Source organism: Falco punctatus, assembly GCF_963210335.1.
Source record: "Falco punctatus genome assembly, chromosome: 12".
Taxonomy (NCBI): domain Eukaryota; kingdom Metazoa; phylum Chordata; class Aves; order Falconiformes; family Falconidae; genus Falco; species Falco punctatus.
In genome coordinates, this window is record NC_137592.1 from 18,727,007 (window position 1) to 18,744,506 (window position 17,500).

Consider the following 17,500-nt stretch of genomic DNA (forward strand, 5'->3'; position numbering starts at 1 on the left):
ATTTTGAATGCTGTTTTTTCCAATGGCCCTTGATTTTTATCTAGAGAATATAATAGCTAGTAGAGATGAATGGCCAGCTATTATCAGTTTCTGCACAAGTGGTATATCCTATGATTGTCTGACAAATTTAATTAGGATAATTCACCAGAAGAATAATTAAAAACCCGAAATAGTTTGCACTAGGCCCACCAGTTTTAATCTCCACCTTAGAGATCACATTTCATTCTGTCAAGCAACAGTATTTAACTAAATTAGATGAAATCCCACTCCATTACTGCTGAACTGAGGAAACCTTAGCCCAGTTTATTTTTCTGTCGTGCAGGCAGAGTCCTAACTCAGCTGTGCAATGCCTGTTCTGGAAAGCAATGTCTAAAAACTCCAAATAACATTTTGCACTGGGTTTGAATAGCTGAAGGACGATGGAGAAGCAGAAAGGAGTAAGAGGATTGCAAGCCCCTAGTTCTCCCCAAGGGCTGTGCAAACACAGGCTCATTGCTCCCCAGAAATGATGCAAAGACGTGAAAGAGCATTGCTGCGAGAAATGGTGTCACTGGTAGTTCTTTCCGCTTGGCCTTTCACCTAAGACCTAGATCTGCAGATTAAGTGGTTCTTTTGGCTCAGTCCCCTGTGAACTCCTGACTCTTCCCCCACCGTGTCATGGGCAGTTTGGGTCGGCATGGGGTGCCTGCCTCTCTTGGGGGCTCTGCGGGTTCATGCTGCCTTGAAATAGCCATCTGTGTTCTGGGTTTTGGGGGTCTCTGGGGAAAACATGTCCTATTAGCCAGGCAGGCTAACTGAACTAAACCTTTTTCTTTCTCTGGATCTACTGAATTGCTTTTCATGGAGCTGGACTTCGGAAGGAGGTGCAGTGACCCACCCGCAGTGAGCAGGGGAGCCCAGGGCTGCCCACCCTGGGGGTGGTGGGGACTCAGGGTGGGCTCCTGCCACTCACACGGTGCTGGAGGCACAGCACAGCCCAGTGCCTGAGCACAGCCCCACTGTGTTTCCAGCAGCTGATGTGGGGAATGGGGGATGCTCGCTCCTTCTGCAGAAGATCCACAGGTGAAAGGGGCTTCATGAGCTAAAAATGCAATAAGCACATGCTGAGTGTCTGAAACTAGTTAGTTTTAGCTACTACCCTAACTGCCAAGCCTCCTGCCAATTCCTGTTGTATTCCCAATGCCATCTTCTGCAAGTTACCCTGTGTGAACTTCTCTGCCTGTGGCCTTTTGACTTCAATGAGACGCTGCGCAGGGAGAAAGGTCACAGAGCCATTGCAAGCCAGGGCGTGAGGGGCAGATCACGAGTGCGACTTTTTTTTCTTCTTTGGTTGCAGGGAACGCAAGACTGTCACTGTGGAGACCTCGTAATGGACTGAATGTGAGGTATGCTGGAGTTGTCTTACTTCAACACTGTGTTTGTAAGCTACAGTACTTTTTTTTGTTCCTGGTATCATCCTGGACACAAACCTTATGTCAAGGAAAAGAACCATGATGTTTTTTAAAATCTCATAAGCTTTGAGCTATGGTCAAGATTTTCAAGGCCCAAACTGCCAAATCAGGAGTTTTAATATATTCCCTTAAGATATAAACTTTTATTTTGATATGCAGCTGCCATTAAGTCACTCCTTCTGCAATAAATACCCTGTTGTCCTTGAAGTACAACCCATGTAGACCACTGTGGGAATGTGGCCACCCCACCAGCTCCAGCTCCAGCTCCCTCCAGGCCCCTCATTGCAAGGGGCAAGAATGGTCCCCACATCTCTGCTCCTGCTTTGGGGCCCTGGTGGCTCCAGGGAGGAGTGAGGCTTCAGGCACACGTTCAATGCTTTTTCTCCCCCAGAAGACCTAACCTCAACTCCAAGCTCCTTTACAAAGAGGAGCCTGTATTTTTATTCATAGTGTATTGTTGGGAATAAAGGACTTTGTGAGAAACACATGGTCAGACAAGATCAGGAGCAAAAGCCAGACACGCTGTGCAGTGGGGCCAGGGGTCAGGGTTGGAAAGTGGACTCCCATTAGCTCATGGGGGGATAAGATACTTAAGATACTTACCTTATTTTTATCTTACTGTTAAAGAACTGCCTCCAAATGGTTTACCAGTACTTCTGAACCTTTTCCATACTCTGGGACATTTTATGACAGAGGCATTTGCAGCCTGCATTCCTACCAGCCATAAGCCAAAGGGGACCTTGCCATGGTCTGTCAGAACCCCGGTGGGGTGACTGCTGTTTGATGTGAATTACAGCATCAGATACCCACTGGCCAGAGGAAACTGTATGAGGAGAGAGCCTGTCTCCGCAGCCCACTTGGGAACGTAAGGACTTTCAGATTTTCTGTTGTTGATTTTGAACCTGTATTTGTTCCTTGGTATTTTGCAGTCATGTGATTTTAACTTGAGCATGGAACTGACTCCTTTCTAAAATATTGCTGACAATATTATTTGATAGATGAGGAGTTTATTAGGGGTATTGCCACATGATCAATTGCCAAATTTTATAAAATGTTATAAAAAATTAAGTTGGGGGCAATTACATTGCCTAGGTTGTTTGGTCTTCTTAGAAGCCTGTTTTTTCTTTGATTCACTTTTCTTACTGAGGTTCCTTTTTCCTGTGCCAATCCTTCATTTGAATTGTTTAACACATTTCACTTATTTGTTTTTTCGCTGTATGTTAGTTCAGGAAACACTGCAGTTCTTGATAGACTGCTTTTTCTGTCTCCAGAGGTTTCATTTGAAAATCAGGAGGAAAATAATCTCCTGCCTTCCTGGTATATTCTGAAAGTACAGACTTTTCAAAGATTACTTAGGATATGCTTTTTATTAATAGGATCAGGAGAGGCAGCCTCCTAATGATTAGAATTTGTGGTTTTATCTGAAAGTATTGTTCTCACTAAAATCTCTCTAACAGCATGCTAAATTATAAAAACATTAATTAGATCATTAGATAAATGGACATTAATCCTCCAGCTATGTGTAATGCACCCTTTGATGTACCCTGCTTAGGAGCTTTAGGTCTGTCCAGCATTTCCTTTTCCCCAAGTCTATTATTTTTTCAATAATTCACGCAGGTATTTTGCTGGGTTTCTTCAGTGTTACTGTAGGAGAATAAGGTTCTAGTTGAGTGGAAGTTGCTAAAAGAGCCAGTTTCCAGGGCATGAAACCCTTTCATTTAGAGGGGCAAAGGTCAACTCAACAAGAAGTTGAGTCATGCCAAAAGCAGGACAAGTGTGTCCCCCGGGAGAGAGCAAGCGAGAGTGAACGGGAGAATGTCGCAGGGAGGAATTCTCTGCCGGGGGAAGGTGATTTGGTCTGGAGGGGGTTGTGGGTACTGATGGATCACCAAAGCCTACTGGATTATCTTAATCAATGCTAATCTTTGGCAAGTGTAACAATAGTCGTTAAATCATCTTATAACCCTAAAGCAGCTCATATACAGCTTCTGGGCTAGTGTGTGTTCTCTAATTAAAACCAGGGAAATTTGTAATGCTAGTTACAACAACCTATCACTACTGTATTTTTTCAGATGTCTCCAATCAATAACAGTATCGGAGGTCACACAGATTCCAGTGTGTGCATTTTGCAATCATTCATATTTTTTGTTGGTTTATAGTATTAAAGAAAGCACATGTGCAGTTCTTAGCACAGAATTATTAGATGATCTGGAGAGAAAGAGGAAGAGTGAAATTAATGGGATTGTTTTTATAAAAACTTATGAGGGATTTCTGTTTGTTCACCTGGTGCTACTTTACCTTCAACCTGTCAGCATCATCTGAAACAAAGTGCATAAGCATGCATGCATGTGTGTCTGTGTATATATGTGATCAGGAGAAAAAGAACAAGATGACAGTACTTCATCAGGCTGCATCCTCAAAAGTGCACACATTACGAAAGAGAAGTTATTTCAGAGATTTCACCCACTTTTTTCCTGAGGAACACAGCAATCTAATTATATTATGAACTGAAAAAGCAGAAAACTATATAGTACTACATATTATTTTTATGACCTTTACACTGCATTTGCACTTAATATGGGTTAATTTAGTTGATTATGCAAAGGTGAAAAACAGAAACCTTCACGCGATGTAGGCTGTGGCAATACAATTCTTATGAAGGTGTTGCAAAGCTTTTAAGAAGTGCTGACTGCAGATTGTGAATGTGATTGATGGTTGTGAGTGCAAGACGTGTATTCACAGATAGTGTGAGTAGCTGATTATACTTCCTGCGAAGTGTGGGCTGTTTCCCTGGACATACTCCTTTTGGCTGTGGAGAGGTTTCTCTTGGGGAAAGGCCTCTATGATAGCTCAGAAAACTGGATCAGAGCTTGGTGATGGGAAATTGCTGATAGATAATCATAGACCATGACCTTAAGATTTGACAGTACCTTGAGACATCTTATACCACAGATTTAATTTGGAGGTTTATTTTGTTTCCTTTCATCACCCAAAAGTGTGAATGCTCATTCTGCAGTTTATGTGACCAGACCAATACTGCCTTGGTCTGGATATCCGTCCTAAAATGCCATGGAAACAGACTTTCTTTGAGATTTTTTTTGTCATAACCCATTCTGCCTCAAGTTTTCTCATCTCGCAGTCAGCCATCATAACCAGCCAGTCAATTGTTATTAAAACAAAGAACTCTCCTCTTTTAGTTCAAACACCAACAATATCGCCTGGTAACATTCAGCAGACTTCGAGTTGTAACCTGCCAGTGCATTCCTGTTGTGTAATGCATTCACACATTCCCAGCAGATTTTAATTTACTCTAGCAATGCCTAGACTAATTCACACACGGCATATTGTAATGCAAATGGAATGGTTAAAATAGATCACACATCTCTCTTCCATCTCAATTTCAGTCTAATGTATCATTGCAGCTTATTCTGTAAACTGTTGAAGCCATCTTCATTCAACTGTAAACTAAAGAGACTAGATGTCTATCAGACAAAACCAAAACAGTTCTTGATTAATCACAACCTCTTGACCTAATGAGTGATAGCTGTGTTAAAAATGTTGTCATTATCTAAATGGAGTACCCAAACGTCCTGCAGTTCCTAAGCAAATTGACTCTCTTCTATTTATAAACAACACTGGAAGATGAACTCCTGGGTTTATACTGCAAAAGGGACATCATTCATTTTTATCCAACATACCTGCTTTTAGTGATATTACCCACACACGTGGGTTTTAGAAAATCTTAACAACTGAAGTGGTTTATATGCTTTTAAGACTAATTTTGAGGTTTATGTGTACATTCATCACACTGGAGCTGGGTGCTCAATATCTGCCTAAAATGCATAGTATTAATAGCGCATGTTAAAGTTCCTTCTTAGGCTTTCTGTTAGATGCTAAACATCATTAGCACTAGATATGGAATTCTGCCTTTCCAGGTTTTGTATAAATGTTATGTGCTGTGCTGAGGGTATTTTTCCAACACGTAAAATGTGCATCTCTGTGTGTGCATGACAAAGTGAGGAATCTTTGAAAAGCCGGTTTTATAGCTACATGTTGCCAGTTTTTTGATTAATAACCTGGTCACATGCAAGTAAAGATGCTGTTATAGAAAAAAAAATAAAATTATATACAGATTTTTTTTTCTGTTGCTTTTAAAATATTGGCTGTTTCTTTCTACATGTTGTTCCAATGAAGCCTTGAGAGAGAAGAGGCCTGGATTGCACATGTCCCTAATGATTTACAAGTCTTCTTTTCCAACAGATGCCTATTTGTTATCATATTACTTTTAATTCCTAGCAGGTATAGTAGTTCTTATTCCTATTTTTTTAAAAAATAAATAAATTCGTGCATAACTAGTTCTTGTGCTGAAAGTAAATATGAGGTCAGTCACAAGATTCTCTTTTGGAAAATAATTGCAATATAATACAACTGAAAAATCCCTGTCAGTAAAATGAACAGCAAATCCATTCCACGTTTGTAAATTATAGCTACTATTCCTTGTGGGGTGAACAAAAAGCATTACATAGCGAAGGAGGGAAGCATGGGTAGATCTGCCAGTATGCACAGCATCCCAGAGCAGGGCAGGTAGGTGTGTTGTGCCCCCTCCTGCGGCTGCCACGGCTTGCTGTACCAGCCCTGGGGGCAATCCTACTGTGCAGCCTGAGCTTGGGATCAGCTTTTTGGGGAAAGATGCTCTGAAGCAGGCTTCAACCTCCTCCATCCCACCAACATGAGTGTGTAGCCCAGAGCCAGCAGGAGCGCCAGGATTTAAAGGCTCTCTCTTACCTGGCAGTGGAGTTAGGGATTAACACCTCACCAGGAGCTCATCCATAGGCTGCAGAAGGCTTTCCTATTTCTCACTGATACTTTTCTTTTTTATACGCCCAAGGATTGCATTAGCTTTTTTGCCATGGCTTGCCCTGAGGCTGCCTGTTGAGGTGATTATCCACGATGACCCCATAATCCTCCTTTGAGTCGTTGCTTTGCAGGATAAAATCCCTCATCCTCTAAGAAAAGACTGTTTTCCTCAGTCTCCCATCTAATACCTGGCATTTAGATGTACGAAAATGCATCCTGTAAGATCATGACCATTTAATCAAATGATCCACATCACCCCGCAACAGTAATTTTTCCTTCTTGGTATTTTTTGACTCACAGATCTCTAGATCCTGTGCAGATTTTACCAGCAAGGGCTCCAACACACTGTTCAGACCTTTCATATAAGCACCAAATAACGCTGAACCAAGAGTCATCCCTCTGGAATCTCACTGGGAACATTGTCTGCTATTTCTTTGTTATCAGCCTCAGTTCAGACATATCTGTAATCCTGTTTTTAATTAATGTGACCTGTGCTTCTTAATCCTAATGTCATGTGACACTAAATCAAATGTCTTGGACAAGTCAAAGTATACTATAACAATGCAGTTGTCTTTTGTAAGTAGAAGTAATTTTATGAAGAAAGGAGAAAGATATATCTTCATCTGATGGGGCCAAATTTCCATGAGACTATAATAAATAATGTTAGTATTATTTTTGTCCTTAATTCTTTATCGAACCACAGTGGACCATTCCACTCTTTTGTTAATGATAACTCATCTAAAATTCCTCAGGCCTAAAAGCATCTGTCTGTAGTTGCTCTAATATTTAAATTGTTCTAATATTGAATATTTCCAGTCTTCTGAACTCCTGAAATACTTGCTGCATCCAAGTTCTTTAGGTGGTTATAAGGAATTTAGTTAGTGCTTCCTGGCCAGTGGTGTACCAGGAAGTTTGACTGAATGATCTGAAAGTCCCTTCCGACCATAATTTCTATGAAATCTTTGAAGCTGCCTTTGGCAATATTACAAAGGAAATCTGTAAGGAATGATGAACCATTCTTGACCAAGACTTTTCACTGCAGTTGTGCCTGCAGCATGAGGAAGCAAAACTTTGTTCCTTAGGAGTTTTACCTTCACTGGAGACAATTTTTGTGGCTGAATCTATTCTTTATAACCTTGTACAGCATCACGCGAATTACAAGGCAAGAGTGGAATTCATGTGATCTGTTATACTAGCCCTCACAGACAAAATTAAGTTTCGCAGAAAATTAGTTTCCTGAGGTACTTTGTTTTATACTATCAGCATAATAACATGCTCACACTGCTCAGACTCTAACGGTGTTAGTTTTGTATTACAGTATTGTTCCGTTATGTTTGCCATTACATCATATCAATTAGCAACAAAAAGAAAGAGTTAAATGCTTGTTCAGAAATGAAAGCAACTGCTCCTACTTTTTTGTTATTTATATCATAATATATACACTATCAACATACTATTATTATATATGTAATATAATGTACATCTTATGATTATGTATGTGCAAATATGTAGAATATCTATATTATACATATACGACACATAATATATTAGATCTATTAGCTCCCCTGAGAATATATTGATGTTGCTGTCCATAACGTGTCTGAAACGTGAAGAAATTTTCCTGATCAAGCTTTAACCAGGTAGGTCAGGCAAGGGCAGAAACTTCTGCATGGACTTTGCAAGGCTACTGAGTTCTCTGCAGAACTGTTCAGCTACTGATGTACATGCTGGCATGAATTCAGTAGCGCTTAACTTATATGGGACACGCTGTTGCAGTATAGAAGTGCAAGGCTATTTCGCCAGGGTCCATTGTGAGGGGCAGGGGACTGCTTATCTGCGTTGGCTTAACCAACCCTTATGGTCTGATGTTTTCATGAGCTGTACTTGCCCCCAGGAAAGGTCCTCCTGAAACTCAGCTCAAGTTCTAACATTTCAGACTAATAGATGGGCTGACATCTGGTCCCCATTTTTACATTCTGCTATTAACCAAGCAAACAGAAAGCTCCCTGGATCAGTGAATTTCATGTTGAATAAGTAGCTGGTAATTTCTATAGATACCGCAGGCACATTTAAATGATCACACCTCATGTGGCGTAATGTGTCTAGTACTGATTATACCTCTCTCAATGCTTATGAAAAATTGTTGCGTTGCATTGTTTTGCTGAACCTACACATACATTAACTAGTCCAAGGTGAAGAAGTATGAATATTCAGCTTGTGTCGCAGAAAGAAAAATCCCCCAGATAGCATAAACACTTGATTCACTGGGAGTACACAGGGTATATTGCTGAGAGATCTGTGAAGCAACACCAAGTCCCAAAACACCAATCTCTGACATCCTGCTCAGGTCCTGTCTCTGGTAGCACAGATGGGGGAGCAGCTCAAAGCAGCCTCTATGGAGCCGAGTCACTCAGCGCTAAGTAAAAACCATTCTAGACCTCTGCAGAGCGCTCTGTGACTCCTACATGCTAGGTGAAAGAACATGGCCATGGCCTGCTTGTTCCTCAGGAGGAAGCAGCCTGGGCTGGCTTGAACCCATGCCACTGAACCACCCTCCTCCCCACCACACAAGCTGTGTTTCCCCAGAGGGACCTCATGGCCAGAAAACACCGGTCACCAAAGCACTCCCCTGTACCAAGCCTGGGCATTGCCCGGGCACTGGCCCAAAAAGCCTGGATTCATCCTGTACTACAGAGCATGCTCATAATTAAACACATGGACCACTCTGGGAAAGTGGCTGAGCCCTAAAACTAATAGATGAGCTGTAGGACCTAACCGGGCTTATTAGCCCTGTCTCACAGCTGGCCATATCGGGCTTGTGTCGATGCTAAAGTTAAACTGGTCTCTGCACTGTGCTCCTTGGGTCTCCAGGCTGAAGGAACCCTGGTTGTCTCAGGTGTTGTGCCAGGCCTAAGTCAGCTCTTTGAGACTTCTTTGGGGATATGAAGGCTTGGAAACATCTAGGTCAATTGATTTTCAGGACTTATCTTTGATCCAGCAGGGCCAGTGACAGGTCAAACTAACATTGGTATGTGCTGAATATATTTGGAAATGTAGAAAGCACAGTGCTCCCCAGGCCTCTGGGATCCAGAAGCATCGTGTGGAAGACTCAATGGCTTCTGCACAAAGTTGCCTTGAGACTCCAGGATTTAACAGTTCAATCCTCAGTCTATGTGAAAGAGGCTATGTTGGGGGGCATCTGTGCCGGGCTGTGTCCTGGTGGACTGCTTTCCCACAGACTAGTTAGCTTCATGCAGAACCATCTCTGGAGCCTCTTCCCACATGATGCCATTAATCTGCAGCCTAGATAAATATCTGGAAAATAATCAAGAGTTGATCGTATTCTGGTTCTTTGTGATTGATGGGTAATTGGTGCAAGAATCTAAGACAATATCACTCCACTTGTCCATGTATAAATCTGGAGGAAATCCACTTCTTTAAGTGGAGTTAGAATGCAGTTCACAGTCACTTCACAGAAGCAGAGTTGGGGGAGTAGATCCTTCAGCTATTTAGGTCCACTTTAGCTCCATGATTTGTCTGATGGAGGTAACAGTTCAGGTGCAGACAGTGGGGGTAGAGGGAAATCATGTTCTCTATTACCTACACATCTTTAGTTTCAAGGTCCAATTTTTGGAAGTAAAATAATTTGCCTCCCACATGGTATCTGTTTCTGGAACTTATTATCTGCTTTGTTAAGTTCAGATGGCATTCAGATAAGGATAATTTAATTAGGCATCTTAGTAATCATACATGCATACTTACTACCACAGCAGGGGGTGGGTTCTTCAAAACAAAACCCTTCACATATTACTTAGGACAGTGTGTTTTCCCTGGAAGATCTCACATAGCGTGCATGTATGTGTATATCGCCTCCTTTTTCTCAAGAGTTCATATCACATGGTGTTTCCCCTTTGAAGATTTTCATGTTGTTTGGGAATATCCCTACCTAGAAAAACTTCCTGTGCTTAGGAGGTGTTCCTTTGAGAAAATGCTCATTTTACACTGATGCTCGACTTTGAAGACAGTGATAACATCGGGGGGCTGCCTCCAAACCAGGAATTTTCTCAAGCCTGGGAGGACATTTCCCTGAGATTGCAGAGCTTACATGCAGATGATATTTCTTTGGGAATCTGGCTGTTGCAGAGGTGTCCACATTCACTCTGTGCTGTTTTGCAGTTTACAAAGTCATCATATTTTCATCTGCAAATCCAGGGAGAAGAGCATGTTTACAATAGTTCCATTAGGAATACCTTGAGAAAGTATTTAGTGGGAGAGGTCCAAAAGTAAGTGGGAAATGGGTTTATGACTTGTGTTACTGCTTAGTTTTTTGCCTGTTGTCATATTTGTAGATCTGCTTCAGACTGTCTGGCAATTAGAATCAAGCTGGTGTCCCGTAGATGAGCTAATTAACATAAATGAAAATTTGTGTTACTTCATTCTGTTGAACTTTGCAGAGATCAAAAAATTTTACTTTAAAGTGAAATCCAGCTTCTGTAAATAGCCCGTACTTTGGAAAATAGCCAAAATAAAACTTTTCTGTAAACTTTCCTAACACTATGAGTGCTCAAAATCTGTATTTGAATTTGAGGCTGCAGTCAATATCTGGGTGAAACAGCAAATGTATTGCACCGTAAACTTCATAAAATTGATTGTATAAACTTGAAACAACTTCTTCAGGAGAAAATGGCTTGCAAAAGAAGCACAAGTGAAAATATTTAGGTTTGGCTGAAGTAGCTATAAGCTTGATCATTATACATATACCATGCAAGTAAATAGCTTGTGGGTGGGTCTAAAGCCAATGCAAACCTTTATGTGGAAAATATTGCCTATGTGGGTATGGAAAATAGCCCACTTAAACTATAATTATACCGAATATGTGCAAATAAAACCTGAATAAAACACCCATGTAGAAAGCATATTTCTTTTATATTTCTCTGGGTATGGTCTATGTTATTCTCACAGTCTTAGGACAGGCAGGATAATACTGTATTCATATTAATAGCTTGGAAGTAAATAGCATACAGGAAGTAAAATATCTTCTCACAAGACATACAAAATAACAGTGGAAGAAAAAAAGATGTGCAACTGAAATTAGATCAGATCTAACAGACTGTTACAATTTGTTGATTCACTTTGCTGAGTATGAGACTTGGCTGGAATTACTGACTCCTTTTTGAAACAAGCCAGCAAGATATTATTTGAAAGAGAGACACTGGTGGATTGGAAAATCTATTCATTAAACCTGTTGATTAACTTTCTCTGCAGTAGCTAGTTGGGGTAATGGGGCTGAACTCAAGAAATACCGGAACTGGGGAGGTTTCATTTTTTATTTTTCTTTCTCACACCCCTCCTGCTCCCAGCGCTCCCACAGCAGGACGAGAAGAGACCTGGTGGAATACTTTGTACTGGTTCTGCTTTGGTTTAGCATTTCTTGTGCTGTGGAAATCCACATCTGTGATCTTACAGCAATTTCTGGCTGTTACAGTGGCTCAAATAGACTGTGCTAACTTGTTCTGTTAGCTTTGGCAGCACAAGATCAGGCCCTTACCTGTGAGTCAAGACTGACTCTGACTTGTACTAGGATTTGCATAAGCTTTGGAAAGAACAGAAAAATCATGTCATGAATCTGGTGCAAACTTGTTAGGTTATAGGTCAGGCCTCTCAGCCATACTGCTGAACTGCACTTGTCCGAATGATGCAAGTCTCACATGTGGTAGTGGCAGCGAGCATGGAAATTGGGGATGGAAAACCTCCTTAAAGTAACAAGCTTTACAACACTACTTCTATTTTACTGTTACCTCTTGGTGTCGCACTGGCTTCTGAAGGTAAAGTTATTAAACATTCAGGAGCAGAAGTTAGCACTTGCAGGACTCAGCCTATACAATTGTAAAGAAACAATAATCTTGCGTCTACTGCAGCATAATGCTGTCAGTCTCTAGTTTCATGCTCATTCTGCAACAAAGCAAAGATGTTACCCTCCACATGAATGATAAAAAAGGATACACAATGTATCTGAGCAATTCTAATAGTGTCAATAACGACATGACCAAGCAGGAAGCAAGCTGTGGATGGATAATATCTTACCAAATTCACTGCTTGGTTGACTAAAAAAAGAGACCCTAGAGCTGTTAGAATCCATAATGGCATTGGTTTTATGGTACTCAAACTATTGCAGAAATAGCTCCATATATAAGCAACTCCCTTCTTAGAAAACTACTGTAGTTCATTCAATTATTAGTTCTCTTTGTCAAACAGTGGAATATTCCTTCTCACCTTTCTCAGATTTTGTGGAGGGTGCTGACATCTCATGCACAGTCTTTAAATCATTGCCTGTTCTCTGCTGTGTGTGAGAACATCCTTACTGGAACCGTGTTTTGCTTTTATTGCTTCCAGAATCTTTATTTCTTGTCTTCATCTGCAACTTCTAAAAACACTTAGTACCACATAGTACCTGGGGACTGTTAGTATGGACATTTCACACTATTATCCATTTGTTGCATTTACTTTTTGCACCAGTCCTGAGAACTTCTGTCTCACAGATTCGAGCATTTAGGATCTTGCCTACCGCCTGGTGCAATAACCACACTTATGGGACATGCTAAGCTCTTGTGCAGACGTTGCAGATACTGTGGCTCCCATGTATTTGGGAGATGCACACTCCATGCTAAGGAAATGGTAGTTCACAGGCTGAGCACCAGTGGGCAGATTTAGAGAAGATGTTTGCCTCAGGGCCCCTGTCACTCACATCTATGTCACTGGATAAAGCTAAGTATCTTCCTTTTTGAAAAAGTTGCCATGTGTCATTCTTGTTTATGAAAAGAACTCGGATAGTTTACCTAGAGTGAATTCTGTATTGAAATCTTTAAAGTCTAGATATCTTCCTCAGAATGCATATGGTCAATAATTTTTGACTGAACTGACAGAATGGTGACTAGGGAAAATATTCTGGCCTGTCCTATTCACTAGGCAAAGTTAAGCCACCTTAATGCTCCTTTCTGACCTTAAAGTTTGCTAATGTGCTCATATTTATCACAAAGCAATATGTGGGATCAGTCAGAAGCTAAAGAGGAAGAATTTAAAGGTGCATTCAAGAAGGTGATAGCTCATAGGAAGAATGAAAAAATCTTGAAGCGAGGATGACTACAGCAAAAGAGAAACCAGCAAGATGTGTGTAGGAAATGGGTTGCAGACAGCTTTTATATTGGGTTTGTAAACGGAGGATGGAAATGTTAGTCTCACAGAGGAGACAGAATGTTCCTTTTTCCCTTTACAGCCCATTCTTCCCTCAAAACACAGGAAGAAAGTGCTTAGGAGAAGGAGAAAGAATTGTGGTTGTAAAGAAAGTGATTAAGCAAGAACAGGGCACTGATTTCGGCATGGAGGACTCCATTCAACTCTTTGAAGTTATACAGATGTAGGGTAGCAGCAGTGAATCAAACCCAAGCAGAGGCAGCCTCCTCAATATTGCAGTTTAACATTCTCGTGTGGTTGCTACTGGTTCCAGATGGCAATTAGATATTGGAACAGAGTAACAGGGCTTCTGCTTGTCCAGCAGAAACCAACTGAAGGATTTTAATGGCAACTTGTGTTTCTACTGAAGTATGAATTCTGGCAGTTGGAACAACAGACCCATATTCTTTGCTAGTATAAATTGGCAACACTGACAGAGCTACAGCAATTCACACCAAGTGAGATTCTGACCTAGTATAGTGGATTTATACAATAGCCACGTCCTTGTGCCAAAGATTTCAGTATTTCAGAGGTGGTAATACTGTTGGCCGATCAATGGACAAGAAAAACAACAGAAGAGAAACTACAAGTTACAATAAAAAATTGTCCCACAGATCAGTTCTTGGAAGCAAAGTAAACTTACCTTCAAAAGGAAATCAAAGTCATGAGCCAGAAAAAGGACCTCTTCATCTGAACTTTCTGACTTGCTTTTGGTCTTTCTTCAAAAGCCAACAAAGTTAGCGTAAAAGCTGAATCTTCTTTGCTGGTTTGTCCTGGCTCTTGTGCCACACCCTTCATTAGCAAGATCAGGTTGCTACCCAGTAGCTCATTAAAGCAATGTATCACGTGTGGTTCTTGCCCTCTTTCTCTCCCTAGGAAGAAGTTGCGCACAGATTTGTGTAAAAAAAACTTTTTTGATGTTTTATTATGTGTTTAGTAGAGAAGTAAGGTTGGGGGAGTTTCTTTTGTACTTGGAATAGAATTTAAAGAGGTATGTGGGATTTTCTGGTGTAATGAGCATTCCTTCCAGTCTTATACTGGTTTGCAAAAGATCTGTCCCCCACCGATAGGTTAATTCTTCTGTTGCTTCTTTTCAATAATGTCAAAAACCTTAAAAAAGACAAAGATCCAAATAAGGAGTAAGCTATTCCAGACTCACGAGCTCAGAAGAAAGTCATCAAGATAACAGTCAGCTTTATAATGAGCACCCTAAAAGCTGAGTCCTGCCACTTTCATTCACAGAAAGGTGACAGTCTCATAGGGAGTATCTCCACTGAAACTGGTGGCAGCAGTTAAGTAGATAATAAATCCACAGAACGACTTGTGGACCTTCTTGCCACTATTGGTACATAAGTCCTCAGCACCCGTGAATCTGCGGATAGCTATATTTGCAATGTGAAACTTCCCCTAACACAGAAAAGCTAACCCAGACTGATCCAAGTCATGATGGCACTAAGCAGTCTGACACCTGTCTCACCCTTAAGCCTCATCAGTGTTTACAATAGGTCGCTATTCTCACCTGAAGGATGCTTTCAAACAGGTATCTGAATATATTCAACCTGAACTATATAATCATTTCACCCATGAAATAGCAGACTCAGAATTCAAATCGTTTCTTAGGTGCTTTGAACCCACGAGTCACAAAGAGGTTCTCAAATACCAGGCAAGAAGGGGTTCTTGGATTCAAAGTCTCCTTCCACTGACTTTTTCACTTTGCCACCATAAACATTAACTAATCCACGCATGGAGGCAGTGAAAAGGTACCTGTCACATACTGGATAGGGTATTTTCAGTGTGGGAAGAATATCCTGACTAGAGCGGCAGCTCTGATCCAGGTGCCCTCACCTTCCTCAATGAGCGACTTGGACACCAGACTATAGAGTCATGTCCTCTTCCTTTCTCAGTCATTGATATTTAATATTTTAAATGAATGTGAGCAGCCTCCTCCAGAAGAAATGACAGTATCCCACCTACAGATACCTTACAGATCACACCAAGGGCAATCTACTGCAAGTGAGGATCATTTTAGGCAGGGAGGTAATAATCTCTGTCACCTGTACTTCAGCAAACTGCTTAAACTTCCTTCTGGGAAAGAAACAGAGGCTCTGTTGCCCCCTTCAGCAAGCTGCATCCAGGGAGTGAGGGCCATTATGGTCACCTCCCACCAGGGGAGGTTCAGGACTGAACATCATGCCCTTGGCAGGGGATTCAGCTGGTCATCAGGCTGTTCCCTACTCAAGGGGGTAACTTCTGTGAAACCTGGTGGTAAACACCTGACTTTACCCAGGCCTTGTTAAGGAATTTCAGTCCTTAGTAATAGACAATGTATTTTTCTAGATAGCAAGATGCCTAAATACACGATCATATCAAGCTGGGAAAAAAGTTGCAAGAGACTGTCTTTTCCCTGCAACAGTGTTAAATTTAAGAGACTTCATTGCACAAACTACAAAAGATATTTTTAAACAAGCAGAAACAATCTTAAATCACTGAAATGCACTCTCACTTGTGGTTTTTCAGCATCCTATGGCAACAAGTTCTACGGGTTAACTGTTTATTCTGCTTTTCTTTGGTTTGTTGGTTTTTGTTGGTTTTTTTTTTATAATATAGTGGGAATATTTCTGTTTTCCAAGCTCTTGTCTTTCCAGGATGGGAAGAAGGACCTTGAATATAATGCATACATGGGCAGCCCTCCTTGACCCCGGCAACACATAGTATTCAGGACTTAAGGTTCGGGCTTTTTTATGGATTTGTATACAGCATTTTCTACTTCATTTTCTATTCCTTTCGTGGTGATTTCTAACTTTCTACTTGTTTCTTTACAGCTGCCAAGCACTGAGTTGACATTTTCATTGAACTACCCACAAGAACTACCAGATCTTTTTTTGAGTGGTAATAGCTAATCTAGAGCTCGTAACGGAGTGTGTGCAATTAAGCTTCCTCACCCCGTGCATATTACTTTCTATTTGTTTTTCATATGCACTGCTATTACACCATGATCATCTATCAACCCTACAAAGTCTCTGGCAGAACTTCTGCATCTAACACTAGCATGTTATAAAAAAAAAAAAAATTATGACTACTTTTTTTATGTCTTTGGTGTGTTGTTCCTTACAATCTTTTTGGCCAGCTTTATTATGAGTTACCATTTGACTTGCTAAAGTTTATGTTCTTTTCTATTTTCCTCATTGCTCCACATGAGCTCCACTGTTCGTAGGATTTCTTTTTACCCCAATTAGCTGGCCTTACTATATTATATAGTCATGCTGCTTTTTTTGTGTGGTCCTTTAAGGTTTGGTTTCTGAGGGTTTTTTTGGATATGCAATGCACAATTATTCTGAGACTTTAGTAGTAGATATAAACATGGGATCTGCAAATTCTTATTCTTTTGGTTGTTCCTTTTAAATTCCATTTTAACAAGATTTCTCATTTTTTATGTATTTCCCCCTTCTGAAATTACAATTTTGGCTGTTCACTCCTGTAGGAATGTTGATCTCAAGTGTTTTATGCTCAGTGATCCTTCATTTTGAAGCAAGCTCCATATATTGTTTAGGACTAAATAAAAAATTGCTTCTCCCCCCACAAATTAGCCTGCTAGCTGCTGCAGGAAGCAGTCATTTATGGTAACTAAAACTTTAGTCTTCTGCCACAGACCTAGCTGAATATTTAGCCTATAAGGATGCCTGCAGTGTTTCTGAAGGGCTTTCTGAGGAAACAGTGTGTGGTAAGGCGCTCTAAAGCCACAGGGAGAGTCCTGCAGGATATATAAGGCTTTCCTTCGTGCATTTCCAACTTGTTCACAAGGCTGCTGCAGTGGCAAGTATCCCTTCCCTGTGGTATGGGCTGTCATCTCCCCTCTCACTTAATTTCACTAAAATCAACGATGGCTAAATTAACAACACTCTTGCTTTTATGAGTCTCTGAAAGCAGAGGAAAGCCCAAGAACTTTGGTTTCAAGTTGTCTT

General features: G+C 40.8%; 1 long non-coding RNA gene across 3 annotated transcripts in view; it reads left to right on the top strand.

Annotated features, from left to right (window-relative positions):
• The window catches only part of LOC308072035, a 120,474-nt gene extending 104,745 nt beyond the window's left edge, over nt 1-15,729 (top strand). For 2 of the 3 annotated variants that reach the window (XR_013931461.1, XR_013931463.1), the window contains one exon: nt 1,337-15,729. This is a non-coding gene — a long non-coding RNA (uncharacterized lncRNA). The remainder of the gene's footprint in view (nt 1-1,336) is intronic. The other variant, XR_013931462.1, reaches the window with a different exon arrangement.
• The last annotated feature ends 1,771 nt before the right edge of the window (nt 15,730-17,500 follow it).